Source organism: Ctenocephalides felis, unplaced genomic scaffold (genome assembly GCF_003426905.1).
Source record: "Ctenocephalides felis isolate EL2017-DRISC unplaced genomic scaffold, ASM342690v1 CF-g0.4_SCAFFOLD_01170, whole genome shotgun sequence".
In the NCBI taxonomy this organism is placed as follows: domain Eukaryota; kingdom Metazoa; phylum Arthropoda; class Insecta; order Siphonaptera; family Pulicidae; genus Ctenocephalides; species Ctenocephalides felis.
The window spans coordinates 32099714-32115065 of NW_020537324.1; the positions used below are offsets into that span (position 1 = coordinate 32099714).

Sequence of the window (15352 nt, forward strand, 5' to 3'; positions counted from 1 at the left end):
GCAGTCCCTATTAAGTACTACTTCATCCGCCTTAAACCTGAAGAAATCTAATAAAATTGCTGTCAAAAAGCCATAACAGAAAGACTTTTATGCAGAATTTATTTTTTTGTAAGAGCACTCGATATTAAATAAATTTTCACTAAATTATTCCAATGTTAAAATTTGGCAATTTCAAGGTAAAAATGAAGAAGAAAAAACGTTGAAACCAAGCAGTGTTATCTTTTCCAAATCTACGTGGGCATATAGACACACTTTTAATAGACGATGACAAAAATATTAAAAATATTTCTGATGTCATTCCAATACATTAATAATTTATATAATACTAATAGATTAAATAAGTTTCAAAAGATGACCACATACCTTTAAATTCTCAGAATAGCTTATTTACAGGAATATGATGAATGACACTATTTAATTATCACTTTGATGAATACAATGTGAACTTTGTTTTTGTTTCGTTACATCTTGTTATTCATTAACACGTGATGAGTTCTGAAATAAAAGATAATTAAATTAGATAAATATGAAATATGAATTAAAAAAATGTTTTCAAATCAAAATCTACCATGAATAATTGCAATAAATGTAGACGACATTGAAAAAGTTAAATGAGTAAAAAGCATAAATACTGATTAGGCGGATTTAACTAAAAATCGATACTTTGTAATTTAATAATGATTTTATTAAACATCGATATTTTTGACACACTTTTTTGTTTATATAAAAAGTCATAACATCCTTAATCTAAATTGGAGCTAATTTGCTTCAATAACTAACCAAATTAAGATCACAAATGATCTAAGTTGCCTCATTGTCAGTCTAAATTTTTAACATTGATCGATTGATAGTGTTTGCGAAACACCCACATACTGTATTATATCAATTATATTTTTCCGTTAAAGAAATCGTAGCTTTTCAAGCATTCATCAAAATCATGCATTCCCATGTCAACCTATCATAAATAAATAAATTTCATATCCACTAAAATGGGAAATTTATGCGAAAGCCAATTTGACTGGAATCGCCCGCAAAATAGAATTAATGTCATCGTTAAATTTGCAATAACAAATAAAATACATATATAAGAAAGTACTAGAGAGAAAGGTATTTGTTACCGAAAACCAGTACACGCGTACTGGCTTGACGACTTGTTCAAGTGCTCATCAGCCTCGGCCACGACGTATGTGTCAAATGTCTGGTGCAAGGGTTTACCATTGGAAAATTAATTGATATAGAGTATTTTCTATTAGAGTATCTACAGCAATACCCCGTTTAACGCTGATTCGGTTTAGCGCTCTTTTATTTTAACCCAGATTTTGAAGGGGGAAATGTGGAAGATGTCAAAAAAATAATTCAAGAAGCAGCGCAGTTTTTCTAACGATGAGCTCAAGGAACTAACTGAACAAGAAGAAAACAAAAATGTTGACAGCAGCAATTCAGAGGAAGAGCAAAAAGAACTTTCGATGGTATTTGCAAAAAGCAGTTTGTCTACTGTAACTGAAATAATGGATCATATAATTGAAATTGATATGAATTTTGACAGGAGTTCAAAAGTAAGGCGTGGTGTTAGTAGAGATGCTCTATCCGTTTATGAAGAACATTTAAGAGAACAACGCAAATGAAAAGGCAAACAATATTAGATGCTTTCGTCATAAAAACACTGAAAACGCAGAAGGCTAACTAAATATGACTGACTTAGAATTTTATTTGTTTTTTTTTAAGAATATTCCTTTCCTTTTTTATATTTTGTTTTTATTTTTGCATAAATAATAATGTGGTATTAATTTGGGTTTTAAGAATTTTTTTAATTTAAAATGTTAATATTTTTACGTTTTAAATTCAATACCTAACCAATGTCCTAGCCATCTTTCCCTGACCCCAATAAATAATTCCATGTAAAGATAGCCCCGTTTAGCGCTGTTTCTTATTGCGCTTTATTTTGAAGAAACGTATCACCCGCGTTAAGCGGGGTTGTACTGTATTTGTATTTTTTTTAACCCAATTGGAAACTTGGGGACTTAGAAATTACTATTGCAAGACTGTGGTGGGAATAGCTCAGTCAGTAGAATGCCCGACTCACATTCCTGGCACACATAGAATTGTCATTTGATTTGTTGGATTGAAATTAAGTACAATTTTAATTGTTGATTTAAGATAAAATAGAATTAGAAGATGGAAAAAAAATCAAAGTTAGAAGAAAAAGAAGAATGAAAAAGTAAGGTATAAAATTTGGTGGTATGGGATATGCAAACATAGTACTATTGCTCGTCCCGTATTGAAAAAAGCATTTCGTACAGCCCGATATCAAGCAGTAATCATATTCTATTTTACTTGAAAATATAGTTCACAATATGTTTCCAAGTGAGATAGCCCTTCCTGATATTACTGCAATGAGTTTACCATCACTATTAAGAACAGGACAACCACTAGGTGCCTTCTAATACAGAATATATTTAATAAATAGAATAGTGAGTTTTACTTTAAAATAAGTAATGTACTTGAGAAGAGTCTTACAAACTCTTAGTTCTGATTGCTGTTTAGCATCAGTAAAAAAAGTAGTCTAGATAAAGTATTTGGATGTAGTATAGCACGATTTCTTATATCCATCCATACCTTATTTTCCTAATAATATAGAAAAATTAGTGAATGCAAATATTTCGATGCAAATGACAACCAAGGCCATAGATAAGGAAAACCAAGACCATCAAGTAATGATATGCAAACAAATACGGTTTACCAAAATATTCGATACACTAGAACAGACAATTCTAGTATAGACATAGACATATTCTATTTAAAAGTTTTATTTTCTACCACTATAGATGACAAAAGATATCAATTATTTGAACCACATTTTTAATCAATTTTTCTCCAGTAGATTCAAATAAAACTCTGCATTTATAACAGCAAACTAATAGTTATTACAAAATTTATTCCGAAATGTATTTCAGTCAGAATAAAGTTAACGATACCATAGTATAAGCAATATAAGAAATATTAATTACATATAATTGATAATTATTACGGCTTATTTATAAAGAAGTGATTAATTGTAAGCCAACATTAGTATCAACATAATCTTATTCGCAAATATGACAAGAATTGTAAGATAACAACTAACTATGTCAGATAACTAACCTATATTTATTGCTTTTCCCGATACAAGATAAGAATAGATAATTTACAATTTAGTTTATCGTATCATTTATTGAGCGTTTTGTTATACTACAAAGATAAGTATCATATAAAAGTTGTTTATGAAAGCCTATATATAATAGATATTTTTAAAGACCCAATGATTAATCGATTTAGAATACCTATGAATGAAATGTAACAGTATTTATGCCGATGAAGCAATTTGCACACTTTCATGATTATTGTTTAAAAAATGCTTTAAGAAGTTCTATTCATTCTTATTACTTGTTGTTATAAGACGCAAATTTTTAAAAAACAATATTCATTATCAATATTGGCAAAATGGAGTCAACTAATTTAATTTCTGGTAAAAGCTGATAATTTATAGTAATGACTTCATTTGGTATTTTAAATCAAGCTCATCCTGATATCAGTTTTAATAATGAATAAATTCGTATTATATATTTTATATATTTTTTTCTGATTGACTAATAATTTTTAGGAATTCATTTCTCTAAACCAAAAGCTTCCTTCATCCTTTAAAATTTATTATGATTAAAGAAATATTTAATATTTCATTCATAATTCACTTACAATTTTTATGTTTTAAAAATATAAGATGTCCCCCTCTTTAATAATTGAATTTTAAGTGAAACACTCTCTAAAAACTACAATTTACTTTGAATAATAATTATAATTTATAGGACTTCTCCAAAATTATAGATTAAAGATTTTCTGCATTCTGCATTATAAAAAAAATCTCAACTCTTTCTTATGTGCATAACGTTTTATGTTATGATAAGATTACATCATTTCGCATCATTATTAATAGAGAAAATAAAATAATATAAATTTATTATTCATTATATGAAAATAACATTTTTAATGAAAAAATACTCAGACCACGTAAATTAATTGTCTTAATAAGTATATGACACTATCAAAATATGAATGAACAATCAATTTAAAAAATACAAAAACTAAAAAAATCTAATAAAAAATTATCCATTAAATGTAATTTTGCTCTTGATCTAAAATTGGATTATTTAGCTTCTTGTTGGAATAAAATATAACAGTGAATTTTTTGGATTCTAATCATGGTCAACTTACTAATTTAAAATATTTTTATATAATTTTTTTTATATTTCAAGCAGCATGATGCGAAATATGATATACAATACTACGGTTTAAATTATTTTAGAGACTGCTCTAATGGATTTAGAAGAAATCTTAAATATAAATAAGCATTAGATTTGAATGATATAAAATGGTGTAATGCATGCATGATATAAAATATTATAATCTAGCAAATAATAAAACTTGTACGATTTAAATTAGTTATAGTAATAATAAGTTATAAATTCAGCAGCAGTAGTAGTGACATCATTTTTACTTAGAATGAAGTATGTTACCAAAAAACAATCCTTATCCAGCATTGGTGCCTCAATTAAAAATGTCATTATTGCAGAAATTGTAATAATAAATTCATGAATTAAAGATAGGCCAACCGTTGAGTTGCCTTATGAAAAAGCGATTTAGATAAGTAAAATTACACAACAGCTTATGACTCCTAGATCTGGTCGCTGTTCAAATAAAAAGCCAAAAATATAAATTGAATAATTTAGTAATGAATAATTGTATAATGTTATTTAATACAGTATATTAATACAACCCAACCCTGGAATTATTAACGCCGACCTGCCATGAGTCAGACAGCGTGAGGTCACTATTAATTATTATCATCTCGAGTTTTATTATTGAACGTTCCGATGATCTTGAAACACACTAGCACCAAATATTTATTATGGACAGTGACGACGTGGGCTTTGTATTTGTTTTCGATTCAATTATATATTTTTTTAAGTTCATGAAGACGAGTTTATTCAAGACGTTAAATCATGCGCAGACATAAATATTATTCTTAGAGGTTGTTACTCGGTGAAGATTGAGGTGGTTTTAATAGAATAGATGAGCAATGCGTATGCAGACAAAATAGCAAAAAATAATTTTACTTTTTTCTGTTTTCAAAATACTAAAGTGAATTTTCTACATGTACTTTAGTACATACTATATATACACATAAAATATAACGTATATATGTGGAGATATATACATATATAAGATATTGATACATACACTTTAATAATTAAAGTTTAATGTGTCACATAAACAACTATAAATTTAAAATAAATTTCACAAATCAACTTTTAGCAGACAAATTTTAATTATAAAATCTAAGAATACCTACTGTATATTATAGCATAAACGACCATTAATAATTTTACTAGACCTTGCATATATTTAAAACATTTAGCCACCTACAATATTTCATTTTTATATTCTATACTATCTTCATTTATCTTCTATACTATTTTTATGTGTGCCATGCTATCTTCATATATTATATAGAATCTTCTAAAAACTCTATTTTATCATATTTTCTTTTTTTTTTTGTTCTTTAAAACTTCATTCATCTTTTCTTCGAAATTTGATATACTCAAAATCAAACCATGCATTTGTTCTTACTGCCAATTTTGTTCAAATTCAACAGAACAATTCAATTCAAATTCTTTTTAATTTCAAGACTGCTTACTTCTAACTCTATGCAATATATATAATTCAAATTCTATTTAATTTTATTTCAAAAATTCAAAATTAGTAACATTGCCAAGAGACAATCCGAGTGCCCATGTGAGTTGGGCATGCTACTGACTGAGCTATTCCTGTCATCTTTTACATATTTAATCTATACATCTTGACTTGCCAAAGAAAATGATTATGTTATCGACAAAAATCCGATTTGCTAAGCCCAACAAGAGTGCAGTTGTTCATGTACAGAAAATTTAGATATGTGGGAGCAAAACTAAGAATTTTGAGACGAATTTAACGGTATATAATACCTCACTATTTATGAATTGTTTTATTTAATTGCTCAAACTATACCGCATTGTAAAATTAAACAATTAAATATTCACACGTTTAATATGCTACACGAAGAACTGTTACACCTACATAAATGGTTGGTTTTTAAAACAGATGCCAAATAATAATATGAATAAAATATGAATATAAATTGATAGGTGTCTGTATACAATCTTTTTGAGATTTTTCAATTTTCTTAAGAAGTCTCACTCGCCTAATTGCAAATTCTTAGTCGTAACAATTCCGTTCGTTTTATATTTACTTCAAATTAAGTACAATGAATCAAATATAAATAAACAATTACCTTATTTTATTTCATTATTAAATATTCATGCACGCGATAGATTTCATTAACAATTACTAGTTTATTTCAATAAAATTTTAATTTCACAACAAACAGAAAATTCAGCCCCACAATTTTGAAAATCATGTTGCTAAATCTCAATTTTTATTGAGTGATGTCTATTATTAACTTCACGTAGGGTAAGTTATAGTAATCGCAAAAAATCGAGATTGGAATTTTTTGCATACGTTTTAGAGGTTTCTGAACATTTTGCCATAATATAAAAAAAAGATGTATGTGTGTATGTTTGGATCAACCGATTTATATGATTACAAAAACATTCGATTCCTTTTGATGGGGAGACGTGCTGATTAGTTTTGGCAATTACAGGTCCAGCCGTTTCGAAAATACGGAACATGAAGTGCCAAGAATGGTAATTCAGTTTTTGAGGTAACGGAGCGCCCGATTTGAATAATTTAAAAAAACATTTTACTTGTACGAAATTAAGGATTGGTATGTTTTCGGAAAGGCTGGTCCAGCGGTTTCAGAGACAAGGAGAAAAAAAATGATCAAAAATGATCATTAGACATATGCACATCAAATTATCAAATATTTTATAAAAATTTAAAAAAAATGAGTACTAATTTTGTTGAATTTTTTTCGGGTTCCGCACCAATATTTTCAATTTTTAAAGTTCACTTATACGGTTCAAACAATTTTCAAATTTTCAAAAAAAATTTTTTTCAAATTTTCAAAGTATACAAAAATATACAAAGTTTTATACTTTGAATACAAATTTTATATTCGCAGTTCAGTTTTAAAATGTAAATATTTCATATGTGTTCTCTAAAAAAAATATGTCCATAGATGGATTCATTCGACATCTCTTGTTAATGTAAACATTCTTAAGTTTTTACATTAAGTGTGTTAATATTGATCATAATATCGTATTAAGAACAACCTAGTTAAGTTTTTTTCCTCAAGCCAGCAATGATTAAATACATATTTTTATATGTAGAATATCGAATCATATTACAGGTCACGGAACAAATTAGTAAATATTTACATTATTTTAGTGTCAAGGCGCTAACGACATTTCAAAATAATAATCCATTAATATCCTCAATTGGGGGCGCACAGGTGCGAACTAATAGATGGGAGTGTTAGATTTTAGTTTGTATCGTATATCACAGGTTTTCGATTCAGGCTTTGATCGATTGTTATCTACGACCTATTTATTAAATATAAATTGGACAATCGAGGCTGTTTAGAAATAGGTTTGATATAATGTCACGATTGCGATATCCATTGTAATGCGTTCAAAATGTAAATTAAGTGAAATACCGACAAGTAAAAGATTGTAGGTTTAAAGGTAATAGTATTAACATTTTTGAAGTAAAACTTCTTTAGGCGCAACTAGGGTGTAAATCCGTACAAATACAACGGAAGTCCGTTACGTCCGAGCTGTTCGTTATTTGCTCTCTATGAGATCATTTCTATAGAGGTCGATTGTGATTAGTCGTCGTGTATGTAAATAGAGATCTGTCGTTGTATGCGTGCCGGCATCAACGTTGTATGCGTACCGATATCAAGAAGGAAATTGGCATAGATAGATAAACATTTTAAAGTTACATCGTAGACAAATCTTGATTTAATGAAAAATGCCTGAAACAGAAGAATATTTTACCCTGTTCCTTAAAAATAATAAAACAAATTAAACATTTGGGCCGTGTACTGAACGTGTACTGATTAGAAATTATTTGTATATAATTCGTAGTCTCTATAAATCTTTGAAGTTATTAAAATGGAAAATAATTTTTAAGCAAGACAGATATTATAGCTTTTCAAAGAATGAGTTTATATCGCCAGCGAAAAAGTAAAAAAAATACAAGCAGTCAATGAATGTATGTTAATATTAATTATATGAAGTTCTGGAACACAATTCTTACATGATGAGTGAAGTTGTGAAAACAATATTTGTTTAGGCGTTGTTTCATAATCCACTGTGTGAACAAATATTATAGAATTTATTAATCAGCAATTACTTCATTTCTCTAATGAAGGTTCATTTCTAAATGCTAATTACAATGACAAACCGATCATGTCATATTTGAAGTATGACTTTAATTACATTATTGTTTTTAAATATTATACATATTTTAATGCTATTATAAATATATAATTTATAATTTATCTTTATTTGAATGTGTAAAATAGTTGACACTAATAAATGTGTGCATCACAAGTATTACCATATTACTAATAAACATTATTGAAAATTGTTATATGATGTATTTATTTTTACTTAAATGCCATCTTGTACAGTAGCAAATAAGTTTTACTTCAATCGCGTGTGAACCTTAAGCGCACTTTTTTTATTTCTATTCTATTGCTGAATTAAAGTATGTATTTTTAATTAACCATATTAAATAAATTAATTTAATTTAGGCAAAAAATTTAAGTAAGTAGAGTTCGAAAAATATACCCAGTGTTAAAACTTTTCACTGTTGATGACAACATGAAGATACTGCTTATATTTTTGTATTGAGATTTTAAATACCTCGAGATAATGCACCATATGAGTTAAATTTTACGTTTTCAAAATCCTGATAATACTGTAAAAATAAATACAAAATAATTAAATATATACAAGAAAATCTGATGAAATTTCAAGCCTTTATACGAGGTGTGTTCAAAAAGTACCCGGAATTACTAATAATTAAATTTCGCGAGTCTGGAGTGTCTGATTGTCAAAATTTTTTTTTTATTGTGTTGGTATACATGCCCCTAAAGTATGATGAAATTTTCAGCTATATTCACTGTTTGCTTTGTCTGTGGTAGTCGCTAAGGTTCGACGTGTTTTTCTGAGCTCGGCGATTTTTACAATGGAAGAATTGAAAAGTCAAAGAATTTGTATTAAATTTTGCGTAAAAAATGAAATAAAGTGTTGCAAAGTGCAAAAATTCACCAGATATGGCTCCGTGTGACTTTTTCCTATTCCCAAAGTTGAAGAGACCCATGAAAGGACGGCGGTTTTCCTCGATTGAAGAAAATCGCTGAGAGTGCTCAAGGACATATCAAAAAGTGAATATCAAGGGTGCTTCGAAAATTGGAAAAAACGCTGGCATAAGTGTATTATATCTGGGGGGGACTACTTTGAAGGGGACCACATTAATGTAGACGAATAAATAAATATTTTTTTGAAAAAACGAAAATTCCGGGTACTTTTTGAACAGACCTCGTATCAATGACAACTACTATTTCATCGAAGTAATAAATAAGTTCACTAGCAAAAATATGAAATATAATAATTTCAAAAATGAATAATAAATTAAATCGCATAAAATTTAAACATTTGAATTAATTATAACATGGCTAAAGAGTTATTTTTCGCAGTTTTACTGACATAATACGGTTAAAATTATAGAATTCGCAAAGATTTCCATCTAGCAATTCTCTAGCGGAACGACTTCTACACATCGAATTAATTCTCAAGTTAATGCAGTAATTGAAATTATATGTTAATCGTTTTGAATTAATGTAATTCATCTATAAACAGTTACTCTTCCTGTTATTTTGAATCGAGAACTTTATATTGAGAACTGAAGTCCAATTAAACTAAGTTCTGCAATTAATTCATGTTCTATATAAATTGAGCATTACGATATACACCGAAGATAAATAATAATCAATTGATAAGTAAATTATTGATCTTTACAACAAACCATATGATTCAAGAATTATTTGGAACAGTCTCAAACACACAAATATATATACAAATATTTCCAATGATGCGGAGTAGCATGAAATATTGAGAAAACATTAAATTAGCGAATCGGAATATTTGGCAATAAGAAACTTTTCTTGTGGAAAGTTAGAGAAATTCTGTTTATAGAGTTCAAATACACAATTAATAATTATAATTTTGTCTGAAAAAATATTTGTGACTAATTAGCCTATTTATTAGTAAACTAATAAAATAATTATCAAATATATCAAAACTTTGTAACCTCTATTTATAATTATCTGTATTTTTATAATATCCTAATTAGTCACAAATAATATTTTTGAGTATCATAACATGTCGATAAATGATCAGATTTTAATACAATTTTTACACAGTTTATAAAAGTTTGCTTTTAAATAATAATTTTTCACTTTGCAAATAAATATTATTTCATAACGAAAAACGTTACTTGAAAGAAAACTACTTTCTTTTACCAAAAAGAAGCAAAGACAAAGTTTTCTACGCAAGCGTATAATTATAAGACCTGACATTTAAAGAAATCCTTGTTAAAAATTATACCACTAATTACGAAACATGAAAATTGAGATTGAAATTGAAATAGAAACTAGTTGAAAGTGTCATTTTTACTTAAGGCAAGTTGCAAAAATTTCCTAATATGTGCAATAATCGACTTAATCAACCAAAATTGAAATTACTTAATGATGACTTAATGGCCGTAATATTTCAGTATGCTCTATAAGACCATGATATCTATCGTCAAGAAGTTTCATAAAAATCGGCATATTTGTTTTACACTTTCTGCAAATTCTAAAGAAACGGCTCGGTTGATCGTTTATATATATATATATATATATATATATATATATATATATATATATATATATGTATTCTAATACATAATAACTATTCCTTCATTTTCTCATAAAATACTATGGTCTCGGCATATATTCTGATGCGTTTGTCGGTGATACCTGCTGAAACTTATAATTCCGTATACATTACACGCATTACTCAATCTCTGATATCTATCATTTTCATATCACTACTTTAAAAAGATATCAGATTCCGTGTCGATATGAAAACATTTTCCATAAGTGTTATTGTATATTTCCGCATAACTAAATATGACGCACATCTCATAAGCAATGTGTCATACCTGTGTATCATAGGAGCACGCAAGCGATTTGCAAAGCAACATCTCATGTTACTTCAGGATCGTGATTGAAATCACGAGGAAAATTACTTTATGAGAGAAAATTTTCCAAATATCATGTAGAGTTTCGTGTTTCTACAAACCTTGGATAGAATAAAAATGCCCTACATTATAATACAGACCATACACCACGATTCAGGTTGTACTCACCGATTTTTTTTAAAAAGTAGCCCTTTGAAGTATAATTTGACTCAAATTAAAAGATTTTCATTGTTTGATTACTTCTTTACAACAAACCTATTTCTAGGTGTTCTATAAGGTGTTATGGTGAATTGCCTATAACAGAATTATTATAACGTATCAAAAAGTGGTTGTCTCTTCTTTTTGTCTTGAGATTAATACTCACATTCGATAATAAGACAGCAAAGACAGTACAGTTTGCATATGAAATCATATTGAAATATTTCAATAAACAATGATATCAATACTGCTTGATATCAAGCTGTCCTGTAGGGAAATAGAACCTTGGCAAGACCAAAAATCTTAATCCGGAGCATGTATTTCTTCTGATGTTTTTGGTTGAAAAAGTGACCAGTCCATTCATTAATTACTAAATAAATATAAACATTTTCCATATGCACTGCCTCAAGTTCAAAATTTACCAAATATCATGACTTCTAATTTATTTAAACTAAACGTATTATTGATAAGTAACATATTGTAAATTAAAAAAATGGATTTAATGCTCATCACTGGCTTTCATCATGAATATTTTCTGTACCTATTTGATTTCATTCTCCAAATTAAATTGACAGGCAACTGCCGTGAAATAGACCAATGTTGCATTTTTTATATAAAATGATACGAAAAACTGTCAAATGCTACACGGTTAGGTTAACTACCTAACCTAGAAAACTCACAAAAGTCAAAAAAACAAGAATCTTATCATAAGTGCACCTTTCGGATGTTTCATAATTACATTTTATATGTAAAACGCCTGTTTGCGAAGCAAATACAAAAGAATTTCGACAGTTTTCAGTGACATTTTATATGAAAAACGCAGCGTAACAGACTTGCCATAAAATTGGTCTACTTTACGGCAGAATTGACTGGTGAATCTCACAAAATTAAATTAATTTTGTTACATAACCTAATTATTTATGTTTCAATAATTCTATCTTGTCTTCTTCGATTTGTTTGTGGATTCTGTTCTAATTATAATTATTTGCACATGTAACAAAAACCAATGAGAAGGGAAAGTCAAATATTGAAGAACATTTTCCAAATACACGCGATATTGATCTAACATGTTTACTCCTTATTATATATACAATGATTCCAAAAATAAATGTTATTTATGCCAGCAAAATATCAAACAACGATAAATATTTGTTACGCACATCATTTCTACTGTATATTGAAAATATGAATACATAAATAAATAAAATAGCCATGAAAAATTATCATTAACTAGGTGGAAAGTCATTTTGCCCTTTTTTGATAATTTTAATGAAAACTTGTATGGTGATAAGGTTCTTGAATGGCACAAAAAATCGATTTTGTAAACTCAAAAAGTATTCGAAATACATATATCCTTTGGGAATAATGCTGATTAGTTTTTTTCAAAGCTTTTTTGATAATTTTAATAAAACTAAAATATTAGAGGCCTACGACAAGTTACATTCATTTTCCGACATGTTAAATAAGAGATTAATTTTTAAAATTAAACCACTTGTCCTAGACATCTAATATTTTAGTTTTATCAAGGGGGTATTCTAGCTCTACAGATATGAATTTTAGGTTATTTTTAGAGTATCGTAAAAGAAAGCAATTAATGTTTTTACTATCCATTTTTACCACTTGTTTATTAATATTATTAAAATACAAAACAAAAATTAAAAAATTAATAAGTTGAAAATTGTAAATTGGTCTCAAAAAATTGGCACCTCAGTCTTGACATGATTTCAGCCCTCCTAGCCATCGGAAATGCACAAAAAAGATCATTAATCTTTTTATAATATTACAATGATGTCGCAATCGCCCAAACTAGCGATGAGTAAAAAAAATTTTTTTACAAAATGGCGACTGTTTGAAAAAAAAAGTTTTTTTACTGTTTTTTGGAGTTTCTCGAATTTTTTAAGAATGGTAAAAATTGGAATTTGGGGATAATCCTAGTTCGGGCTATACATAAGTCAATAAACAAGACTTTCTGAACATTTCAAGTGAATCGGCCGATTAAAACTCGAGAAATCGTGTCAACAGTACTGAAAAAGTCTGTTCTGAGAAAAACGCATTTAAAGATTTGTGTGAAGCCAAGCCAGTATGGAGACCGAGTCAGTAGAATGCCTATATCACCGAAAATAGTTCAAATTTTCAAAAACCTTCTCGTACCCATATTCTTAGACAGTTAAACTTTGAAAATATCAAATAAAAAAAATTGATTTTTTTGAATTTCTACACTAGAATACACCCTTAAAATTATCAAAAAAAAACTAGAAACGCCCGGCGAGCGTTTAAAATTTAATTAAAAATATTAAATTTTAATATTAATATTATTTATGAATATACATCTTCAAAATTATCCAAATTATCTATAATAAGCTAAACAAAAATATTGTTCCAAAATTCAGAACAAAACTTATGTATTCTGCTTCATATTATTAATTAATAATTATTACAAAGTTTTCACGATAACTATAGTAAACCACAAGCGTTGAAACTTACACGTAATGTTTAATAATATTGCATGTATAAAAGTAGGTCAAATAAGTTTTAGCAATAACCTCTTCTATCTTGTATCTTTTAGGATTACCTGGGTCTAATTACCTAGTTGTCGCAGTAAATTCGCTCCTATGTCCGTGAAAATAATCAAGTTAGGTTCAATACACCGCCGGATGGCATGCGATAAATTTGTGAGCTGGGCCAAGCCCTTGCACATAAAACACATTTGATGGCTTTCCACCCTCAAAAAATTCGATGTTACTCTTTTCGTATTAGGATATAAAACAAACCGAGGGCTAGTAGTTCAACCAGTTAACTGTGATTGACGACGATACTCGTCATGGAGAAAAGATAGAAGAATTTTGCGTATTGACGAGTATGCTTGCCATTCGCATAATATTTACTATATTGCAATTTTGAAAAAAAAAATTCTAAAATAAAAATAAATAAATAGTTATAGTGGCATCTTACCTTAGAAAAACATTACCTAAATTGTAACACATATCTGTGCGTACAGTTACTGGTTATTATTATTATTGTGTAAAAATTGTTTATATTTTTTTCTGTTATACCTGTTAAGAAAATATTGAACAATAATCGAGAGCTCATAAAAGGAACTATATGTACAGATTTTGATTTTTTAATTATAGCACCAATTAACAATCAAAAACGCACAATAATGGTATCAGTTAACCTATTTACATCACACAGAAAAATGAAAAATCCGTTCGTATCACCATTTTTAACTTCCCGTAGGGTAAGTTATAGTAATCGCAATAAAATCGAAAATGAAAATTTTCATATATATTTACGTTTCAAAGAATTCTGACATTTTGGCATACCTCAGAAAAAATGTATGTATGTGTGTGTGTATGTTTGGATACAATTTTTCGTCCACGATTTCGGGTGCACGGATCAACCGATTTGCATGATTCAAATATTTGCATGACACAAAAATATTTTGCTTGTATTGACGAAATGAAGAATTGATTAAATTTGTGGAAAGAAGGGTGCAGAAGTTTTGGAGATACGAAGGAAAAAGTAAAGAAACAATGTCAAAAATGATCATTAGGCATATGTTTATCAAATTATCAGATATCTAATAAAGATTTTAAAAATTAGTACGAATTTTGTTACATTTTTTTGGATTCCGTACCAAGATTTTCAATTTTAAAAGTCGGTTCAAACAATTATCAAAATTTTTAGAATTTTTTTCCAAAATTTTCAAAAATGCACAAGTTTTATACTTTAAATATAAATTATAAATTCATTTCATTTTAAAAATGTATATATCTCATATGTGTTACTCTAATCGTAAGAAATATATTGTCACATAGATTCATTCGGCATCTCTTGTTTATGTAAGCATTCTTAAGTGTTTTACGCG

At 28.0% G+C, this 15352-nt stretch overlaps 1 protein-coding gene across 3 annotated transcripts in view; it reads right to left on the minus strand.

Moving 5' to 3' along the window:
• Positions 1-15352, minus strand: part of LOC113366182 — a 224494-nt gene that overhangs the window by 130866 nt on the left and 78276 nt on the right. For all 3 annotated transcript variants that reach the window (XM_026607749.1, XM_026607747.1, XM_026607746.1), the window contains one exon: positions 364-495. The gene's annotated coding sequence lies outside the window, so the exon portion shown is untranslated. The remainder of the gene's footprint in view (positions 1-363; positions 496-15352) is intronic.